This window comes from Oryctolagus cuniculus, chromosome 7 (assembly GCF_964237555.1).
Source record: "Oryctolagus cuniculus chromosome 7, mOryCun1.1, whole genome shotgun sequence".
In the NCBI taxonomy this organism is placed as follows: domain Eukaryota; kingdom Metazoa; phylum Chordata; class Mammalia; order Lagomorpha; family Leporidae; genus Oryctolagus; species Oryctolagus cuniculus.
In genome coordinates, this window is record NC_091438.1 from 60,400,765 (window position 1) to 60,410,921 (window position 10,157).

Below are 10,157 nucleotides of genomic sequence, written 5' to 3' on the forward strand. Positions count from 1 at the left end.
AGAGGCAGAGAGATCTTCCATCTGTTGGTTCACTCCCTAAGTGTCCCCATAGCCAGGGTTGAGCCAGGCCATTGTCAGGAGCCTGGGACTCCATCAGGGTCTCCCACGTCGGTGCAGGGGCCCAAGTACTTGGACCATCTTCTGCTGCTTTCCCAGGGGCATTAGCATGGTCTGGATGGGAAGTGGAGCAGCTGGGATGCAAACTGGCCACCATATGGGGTGCTGGCATTGCAGGAGGTGGCTCAACACACTGGCCCTCCCACTACTTTTATAAACAGAATAATAAAAAGTTTTAAACAAATCCTTCACTTAAAGGAAAGTGAGATCACCACAGAAGAGAGCTGTTGATTGAAAGGTTACCCAGTGATTTGTGGTTTCCCCAGGAGTTGAGCTGCGAGAGTGGAATTTGTCTGTGACATGGTCCCTGCAGCCTGATGGGGGTGGGGCTGCATGGTCACACGACTGCTTGAGAATGAAGGAACAAAGCAAAGTCTCTCTGCAGAGTGGTCCATGGACTTCGGAAGGAACCAGAGATGGATGTCAGAGCTGGAAAGGGGCTTCAGAGAGGCTAAAAGCTAATCTTTCCTTCCGGATCACTATCTGATGCCAGTTTGTTCTGGGTATTGGTCTAGGTCAACCTAGGCAGGGAGGAGAACAAGGTGGAAACCAGAAATGGAAATCTCACCTCTTCATCCAGGTCAGGCCTGCAGTGTGGCCGCACTGTCCTGGCGAAAGGACCCCTGCGCTTTGCTTCCGCGCTGGATCTCGGCACTGGGCTAGCCCTGCGGGAGGTGCTTGTACTGCCCCCAGTCCAGTCGCACCTCTGTGGCTGTGTGCCAGAGACCCTGGGGCAAGTGATTAGGAGGAGGCCCCAGGGCCGTGGGCTGGGTTTTCTGAAGATTCCTGCCCTCCAGCCCTGCAGATCACTGGAAGCAGATCTGCTCTCCTGACCTTTCTTTTCCCTTCCCTTCCCTCCCCTCCCTTCCCCTCCTCTTCCTCTCTTCTCTCCTCCTTCCCCTCTATTACTCTCCCTTCCTCTCCTCTCCTCTCCTCACCCCTCCCCTCTCCTCTCCTCTCCTAAAATTGATTCATTTATCTGAAAGGCAGATTACAGAGAGAGAGGCAAAGACAGCAAGAGAGATCTTCCACCTGCTGGTTCACTGACCAAATGGCTGCAACAGCTAGGACTGGGCCAGGCCAAAGCCAGGAGCCAGGAACTTCATCCAGGTCTCCCACGTGGGTGCAGGGGCCCAAGTGCTTGGGCTATCTTATGCTGCTTTCCCAGGCACATAAACAGGGAGCTGGATCAGAAGTGGAACAGCTGGGACTGGAACTGGTGCTCCAATGGTATGCCTGCATCCTAAGTGGTGGCTTAACCCACTGCCCCACAATGCCGGCCCTCCTCCTGACCTTTCTGATGACCCAACTTCTGCTTCTGCTAGGCCTACAGACTGGTTTCTGTGACCAAAATGACCATTCACAGACATCCAGTGACTGCAAGGCTACCACAAAACACACCAGACACCGAGTTAAGGGAAAGGCTTATTGTCAATTGAGAGAAGCCCAACGGGCTGGCTGGGGCGGGGTGACGGGGGAGGTCGAGAGAGTAAGAGAGAGGAGAATCAGGAGGACATGTGTGTGAGAAGCAGGTCCTGGTATACCTTTGCAGGAATAGGGAAACAGGAGCAGCAAATCCCTTTAGGGTGGGGGTGGAGCTGACACCTGTGGTTGGGCCATCCGGTCACCTGGCTTGTAGCAGTGGTGGCGAGGGCAGCATTTTACTAACAGTGACCAACCAGCTAGTGACTAACCATATTTGTTCCATAGTCACATCACTTTGTATGTTTAAATCTCGCCTCAAGGTGAGGGTTTGCAATCCTGTGGGTGACTTCAGAAAAATCACAGCTGTACATTCAGAAATAAAAGTTTTACAAAATACTTTTTCTGACTGTAAATGTACTATAAGTGTGTTTTTAAAAATGGACAATACAGACAATACAGAAAATGCATTATCCATGATTCTAGCGTCTGTTAACACACTTGTTTTCCCTGCAATTAACGGTTCCTTCTTGTCTCTTTTCTATTTGTGTGGTTTTTTTTTTTTTAAGATTTATTTATTTATTTGAACATCAGAGTTACACAGAGAGAGAGAGGAGAGGCAGAGAGAGAGAGAGAGAGAGAAGAGAAGTCTTTTATCTGCGGGTTTACTCCCCAGTTGGCTGCAACAGCCAGAGCTGCACAGATCCAAAGCCAGGAGCCTGGAGCTTCTTCCAGGTCTCCCACATGGGTGCAGGGACCCAAGGACTTGGGCCATCTTCTACTGTCTTCCCAGGCCAGCAGAGAGCTGGATCAGAAGTGGAGCATCTGGGACTTGAACTGGCGCCCATATGGGATGCTGGCACTGCAGGAGGCGGCTTTACCCACTATACCACAGCACTGGCCCCTTCATGTGTTTTTGATCCTAGTTTTTTCTTCACACCATGTGATGAGCATTTCCCCACATCATTCAATAGTTTTGAATGACTGGTAATGACTGTGTAAAATCCCACTGGAATCAACCAGTGTTCGGTACCCATTCTCCCAGCTTAAGCTGCTTCCCATTTTTAAAGATAAAAATATGAGGGAGGGGCAGGCATGGTGGTGCAGCAGGTTAAGCTGCTGTTTGGGATGCCCATGTTAGAGGGCCAGTGCAAGTCCCAGCTGCTCTGCCTCCAATCCAGCCCCTCCATTAACAGGTAGACAAAAGATGATAGCCCAAGTACTTGAGCCCCTGTCACCCATGTGTGTGGCTGTTGTGGGCATTTGGAGAGTGAATCAGAAAACTCTGTCTCTGTCTCTGTCTCTGTCTCTCTCACTCACTCACCACCCCCTTTCAATCATTCTGCCTTTCAAATAAATGAATAAGTAGTGCTTTAAAAAATCATGAGGGCAAAACAGACAATCAGTTCTCAAACACAAACAGCACCCACGAATACTGTGAAAAAATGAGAATCTGATCAAGTCTCAAGATCCAATTTCCAACTTGTAGGAAAACTGGGTGACAAAGAACATGTCTGTGGGGCTAGTGTTGTGGCACAGCAGATTAAGCTGCCGCCCGCAGCACAGGCATCCCGTATGGGCGCCGGTTTGAGTCCCGGCTGTTCTACTTCCAGTCCAGCTCCCTGTTAAAGCACCTGGGAAAGCAGAAGATGGTCCAAGTACTTGGGCCCCTACTACCCACATGGGAGACCTGGAAGAAGTGCCTGGCTCCTGTCTGTGGGCTGGTCCAGCCATTTAGAGAGTAAACCAGCAGGTTGGAAGATCAATCTTTCTCTCTCTGTCTCACCCTCTGTCTGTAACTCTGCCTTTCAAATAAATAAAAAAAAATTTTTTTTTTAATTCCTGTGACACTGTGGTGCCCAAATCAGCAAAACCTAGATTCTGGGAAACTCTTGGAGACAAATGAACCAGTTTTTTTTTTTGGGGGGGGAGGTTTGTTTGCATATAAACTGCTGGGGTGGAGGAGTGAGGAGAGAGGGAGAGGTGCTTATGGAAGAAGAGAGGTTGAAGAGATGCATGGACCAATGGTAATGTGCAAATGATTCCTGGGCCCATATTCAAATAACCTCTGAAGCAAATGTGGGACAGTTGGAGAAATGGAAACACGGACCTACATATTGGATGTCACTGAGGAAATATTAATGTTTTCAAAAATGTTTAGAGAATAGTGATTATGCTTTTAAAAATAAATCTTTATCTCTTAAAGACATGCTGAGATTTTCATGTTTGGAAGAATACATACATATGTTTGTATATACATGTATATACGTGTGTAGGGCTCAGTGGGAGCAGGCTGGTCAGGCTTGTTGAGACCACGTGACGTACCCAGGGGCCTTCACTTCACCGTCCTTTCCGTTTACTGCCTGTATGAAATGTTCCCCAATTCAGAGATAGAAAAAGGAACCAAGGCCAAGGAAGCCAGCCTCTCTGGGGGCCGAGCACTGAGCGGAGCTGTGGCCGACAGGGTCCTGGGTGCTGCGGGCCTCGCTGGAGTCGCAGGTCTCACACTGCCTGCCTATGCACCCTCGGGCTACTGACCTGAGCCTTGAGCCTCAGAGCCCTCGCTTCTGACACGGATCTCATAAAGCCTGCCTGACAGGGTGGGTGGCCGTAAGGAGACCTGCTGCCCTCTGGGAGAGTGTTCGCACTACCAAGGAACACGGGATATTTTATTTTAAGGAATGAGTAGAGCATGGGGCGCAGGGATGATGTGTGTTCCTCTCACCACCCCAGGGAGCTAAAGCACCATTTCCCACCCATTGCTGAAAAATGAGGCTTTCAGAGAAAATTGCTGCACCATTTTAAAATTCCTTGTCATTTCGCTTATCATATGTATCTTGGAATTGTCTTCCTAGTGGTTCCCCTGGGATGACCTCCAACACCTGTTATTTTTTTTTTTATTTGCTTTATTTACTTGAAAGGCAGAATTAGAGAGAGAGAGAGAGAGAGAGAGAGAGAGAGAGAGAGAGGGAGATCTTCCATCTGCTAGTTCATTCCCCAAATGGCTGCAATGGCTGGGGTTGGACCAGATGGAAGCTGGGAGCCTGCAGCTTCACCTGGGGTTCTCACAGGGTGGCAGAGACCAAGCACTTTCTTCCGCTGATTTCCCAGGCACACTAGCAGGGAGCTGGATTGGAAGTGGAGCAACCAGGACTCAAACCCACACCCATACAGGAGCTTAAGCTGCCATGCCACTCGTCAGCTCCAGCCCTGGTGTTTCTCATAGGTCAAATCTGCTTAGTTCTGCCAGCTTTCATGTATCTGGGAATGCCTCGATCTCTCAGTTTCTGAAGGTAGTTCTGCTGGACACAGAGCTCTTGATTAACAGTTCATTTGTCCTTCAGCACTTGGACTATGCCAGCCGCCTGTCTTCCAGACTCTATGGTTTCTGATGAAAACTCAGCTGTTAACCTCTGGGGGCTTTATACTGGATGAGTCACTTCTCTCTCACTGCCTTCAAGAGTCTCTGTCTCTTGACAGTTTGTTGCCTGTATAAGTGTGGATCTTTCTTGCCCTTATCTTACTTGGAACACCTTGAACTTCCTGGATGTGCAGATCAACATTGCTTAGAAATTTGGAAAGTTTTCTAACATTTCTTCAAACATCTATATCTATATCTGTATCTCTATATTTTTACCTCCCTCTCTCTCCTTACCTTCTTGGACTCCCATTGCGCATATGTTGGTTTGCTGGGTGAGTTCCCCCAGCTCTGTGGCTCTGTTTTTCTTCATTATCTTTGTTCCTCAGGCCGACAGACCTCCAAGTTCAGGAATTCTTTCTTCTGCTGTTCACACCTGCTGCTGAGTCCCTCCGATAAAATTCTCTTTCCAATTATTGCAGTTTTCAATTCCACAGTTTCTATTTGGTTAGTTTCATTTTATTATTTTTTAATAAAGTGATTTTTTAAAAGTTGCATTTATTATTGAGAAAGAAGGAGGGGGGAGAGAGAGAGAGAGAGAGAGAGAAAGAGAAAGAGGTCTTACATCTGCTGTTTCACTCTCCAAATGACCACAAAAGCCTGGGCTGGGACAAGCTGAGGCCAGGAGCCTGGAATTTGATCTAGATTTCCCTCGTGGGTGGCAGGGATCTAGCACTTGAGCCATTGCCTCTGCTTCTCAGGGTGTGGATTAGCAGGAAGCTGGATCAGAAGCAAAGTCAAACACTCTGATATAGGATGTGGGTGTCCCAAGCCTCAGCTTACCCACTGCACCACAGTGCCTGTCCCTATTTGGTTCATTCTAAATAATTCCTTACGTTTACTGATGCTCTCTGCTTGGTGAACTATCATCATCATATTTTCATTTAGTTCTTTAGATGTGTTTTTGTCTTTGGACACATTTTAAATACATAAAGTCTTTGTCTAATAAGTGCAATGTTTAGGCTTTCTCGAGAGCAGTTTCTATTGAGTGTTTTTTCTTGTGAAAAGGGCATTCTTGGTTGTTTCTCTACACACCTTGTAGGTGGATTTTTCGTTGAACACTAGACATTTGAAATAATATAATGCAGCAGCTCTGGAAATCAGATTTATTCTCCTCCAAGGGTTTATTACTGTAGCTGCTATAAAAAAATAATATCCTGGACGTAGCACCGAACTTGGGCCAAGCTACCAACGAGCCTGACATTCTTCTTTGAGAGAGTCAGCAGTCAGAGGGCTTGCTGCATGTGGGCATGGAGCTCATTTCAGGAAGACTGGCATGGACCAAGCGTCCACAGAGCACCCTGCTAATGATGCCTCTTGCAGGCTCCCTCAAATATGACAGGCAGGGAGAGGGCTCTGCTCCTGCCCCCAAGGCCCTTAAGTCCCCAGCCTTTGCTGGTCTCCCCCAGTCACTGGGGGAGCATGTTGAGTCTGTGGATAGCACACTTGGTCCTGATCTAGCTTTGCCCATGCAATCCCAGTGCAGGCCTGGACAGCCTGCCCTAGGTGTGGGGGGAGCAAATTTACAGTTTCTTCATCCGAGAAAGTCGTGATCAGATGCAGTAAGAAGGATGCCAAAGTTGCCGTCAGCTGGAGCGATTGCTGCACACACGTCACCTTGGTCACTAAAACCATGGCCATAGAAGGTGTCCAAAGGGGGAGGAGGGGGAAAACATATGGGTCACAAAGGACCCAAGCCAAAGGAGCAGAGAGAAGCGCTGGCCACCAAGAGAGGCCCCAAGAGTGGGCACACCACTCAGGAGAGGATTTTCTTCCTTTCCTAGTGGAGTTAGGATCAGTAGCAGGGCCGAGACAGCAGGTGCCTACCATAGGCACCTCGTGTCCATTCCAGACCGCACAGTCCTTCCAAGGGGAAGAACGAGGGCAGGGATCCAAAGTCTGCCAGACAGGCCCAAGCTGAGCATTTATGCAAGCTTATGCTAAGTGACTACTAGAGTGTGATGTTGTGATTTGAGTGTGACATTTGAAAAAAGCCGAATCTGGGTTCAGATGCAGGCTTTGTCACCTAACAGTTGTTGGGACCTTGGCAGAGTTTCTTGAAGCCTTAGCTTCTGCATCTATAGAAGAGCATATAAACACCCAGCTCATGGGGCTGTTTTGGTGGCAGGAGACACATTTTATAGAGTGATTCATGACTCACACAGCCCAGGGAAGTAGTCAGTCACTTTCCTTTCACTCTTGTTGACAGTCAGGGACAAGGAGGAGGGATGGTCCATGCTTCACTCTGTGTGGCCCTTCTCTGGCTTCTTCTGTCTTAATCTTCCTCAGGGTCTGCCCAGCCTTGCATCCTGGCATTGGGCCCCCTAGTGCAAGCTCTCACAGCACCTGTGTCTTCCTTCCTCCTTCCACTTGTATTTCATAATTAGATGCATAGTTGTGTGGCTATTTGACTGGTAACTGTCACCTCCACTGATCCTTGTCCTTACCACTTTGTCCTCCCTGGCCAGCAATAAATGAGGAATGAGTGAGTGAATGAATGAATGAGGAGGAGGTTCCTGGCTTCACAGACTTCACTATGGGCACACACACCGCAGGGTGGCTAGGGCAGCTGTCCACGGACCAGAGCGTTGGGGTCTAACTTAGCGTTCTCACCCAGACCACAGCGGAGAACTCACTCCACAACTCCCTCAGCCAGCCTCCTCCATCAGCCCAATCCACAACCTCTTCTGACTCACAGCCTTCCTGGCAGGGACCCGGGTCCATGGGGATGCTGGACGGAGCCTCGGGGGTCAACCTGTGCACTTTCCTGTGGTCCTGGAGCAGTGGCCATCGTTTGAGCACGGAGGGAGGGAGTGGGGCTCTCTGTGGCTCAGCCACTCTGCCGTGGTGCTGTTCAGGCTGGCGTGGGCCACCTTGCTCCCTCGACAGTCCCAGCATCCAGGCTGACAGAGCCTGGCCATCCCTTTCCAGAAGCTGATGGGGAAAGCCAGGGGACAGGAGTGCTGCAGTGGCAGAAGAGGTCCTGGGAAACGTGGCCTCTCCTCTCCCCCGCTGCCTGGTCACTGCCCACCCCTGAATGACTTGTTGAAGGGGTCCTCAGCCCATGTCCACTCAGGCCCCTCTCTGGCCCAGACCCTCCAGCAGTCCCCTCCTTGCCATGGCCCACAGTCTACACGGGGTTAACCTCAGGCTTCTTCCTGGTGGCTGCTGATTCACTTTCCTGCCTCTGGCCGGATAGAGGTTTGAGGTTTGGCTGGGTCCTTCTGCTGCTCCACTCCCAAACCCCAGTTCCTGACTCTGCCTGCACACGGGCACCCCTGGCAGCCCCATGGCCTCCCACCTGGCCCCTCCCTCCAGCCAGAGATCCCTGAGCTACCAGGTACCCGAATTCTCATCCTCGCTGGAAGCCCTCACCTGCCACCTTCCATGCTCCGGTAGCAACCTCCTCGTTCCCAGAGCTTGCCTGGACTGAGTGCTGTGTCTGGCCTGGGCACTGAAGGGCCGGCTGGCAGAGACAGTACCAGAACATCCTGTATCCGGAGCCCACCAGGTGCTGTGGGGTTCCTCACTTTATTTGTACCTCCATCCAGGGAGGCCTGGTTTGTATCTTAAACTAGCTCCACAGATTAAGTGAAACCCGCAGCTCAGAGAGGTTAACCATTTACCCAAGGCTGCAGAGCTAGGCGAGGACCTCCATCCTGCAGTTCTGCATCACAGGTAAATGTTGCTCAGGGGCATGACCCTTGCCACGCAGCCCCTGCAGCCCGGGAAGCCTGGACCTGGCCTGCTGCGGTTCTCCAACGGTTCTGGGCCTTCTGCAAAGGCAGGTGAGGGCAGGGTTCTATTTTTGTTTTGGTTTTGATCCCTGGCCTCCTCCCTGCACCTCCTCCCATCCCCACTTCCTGTGTAAAGACTTTGAAATACACACTTCACCCGCCACAACCCAGTGATGAGGGAGGGTCCCAACCTGGCCCCATGTTCATCACAAGCCGGGGAGATGAAGATGGTCTCCAAACCGTGGTTATTAGATATTGATCCCATTAGCTAAGACCAGCACCGCTGGCCCAAATCTGCATGAGCGCACCCTTTGACATGCGTTCAGTTTTCACCTCCTCATACACACCTGCTGAGCACCCACATGTGCCAATACTCCTGGGCACTGGAACATAAGGAGGGACGCCGCCCTGTTCCTGCCATTGCCCACAGCTCGGGGGGCAGACAGGTGTCAGGTGGCCTTCCAACCTAGCCCCTGACTCTGTCTGTAGGAGTCCAGGAGAGGAAGGCACTTGGCTGGAGCCTGAGGCAAGCTGGGAAGGCTTCTCAGAGGAGGAGCCATGCCTCAAAGGCTGGGATATAGGTTTATTCCAAAAGTCTTTTCTGAGGAGCTTTTGCTAGAACGGATAGAATGGGAGGGAATGTGGCTGGTGTTGTGATAGAGCGGTTTAGACTGCCACCGGTGATGCTGGCGTCCCCTGTGGAGCACCAGCTTAAGTTCCAGCTGCTCTGATTCCAATCCAGCTCCCTGCTCATGTGCCTGGGAAAATAGCAGAAGGTGGCCCTGGTACCTGGGTCCCTGCCACCCGCATGGGAGACATGGGTGGAGTTTCCGGCTCCTGGTTTTGGTCTGGCCCTGCCCCAGTGGTTGCAGCCATTTGGGGAGTGAACCAGCAGATGGAAGATCTCTGTCTCTCTGTCTCTATCTATCTCTTGCTCTGTGTGTGTGTGTTTCAAATAAATAAAATATAATATAAAGGATGGGAAGGGAAATGATGAAGGGTGGTGGGCACTGAGGGCGCCTAGCGGGTAGACAGGCCCCTGCACACCTGAGAGTTTCTGGTTGTGTTTGCTTGGTGCCAGTCCTGGACCTGTTCTCTTGGTCCAGGAACCCTGCAGAATTTCTGTGATGATGCGAACACTGTGTGCCTGTGCTGTCCAATGTGGTGGCCACATATGGTTACTGAGCCCTTGAAAGGTAGCCAGGGAGGCAGAGGAAGTGCATGCTTACTTTGATTGCATTTTAATTCATTTAAACTGAAATAGCCCCCAGAGCCAAGCAGCGTGGCTTCGATGCATCCCTGAATCACCTGCGGCGGGTTGCACAGCCACAGCCCTAAGAGCCTGATTTTGCGGACCCAGGCTGGGGCTCAATTATCAGTATTTTTCTAAACAAGCCAGGTGATTCTCCAGTAAGCCAGAATTGAGAACCACTGGTCTAAAACGCTGTCTGCCACGCTCTCTC

General features: G+C 50.6%; 1 long non-coding RNA gene across 1 annotated transcript in view; it reads left to right on the top strand.

The window, feature by feature from the left end:
- Positions 1-10,157, top strand: part of LOC138850581 (uncharacterized) — a 95,280-nt gene that overhangs the window by 58,579 nt on the left and 26,544 nt on the right. The window lies entirely within an intron of this gene.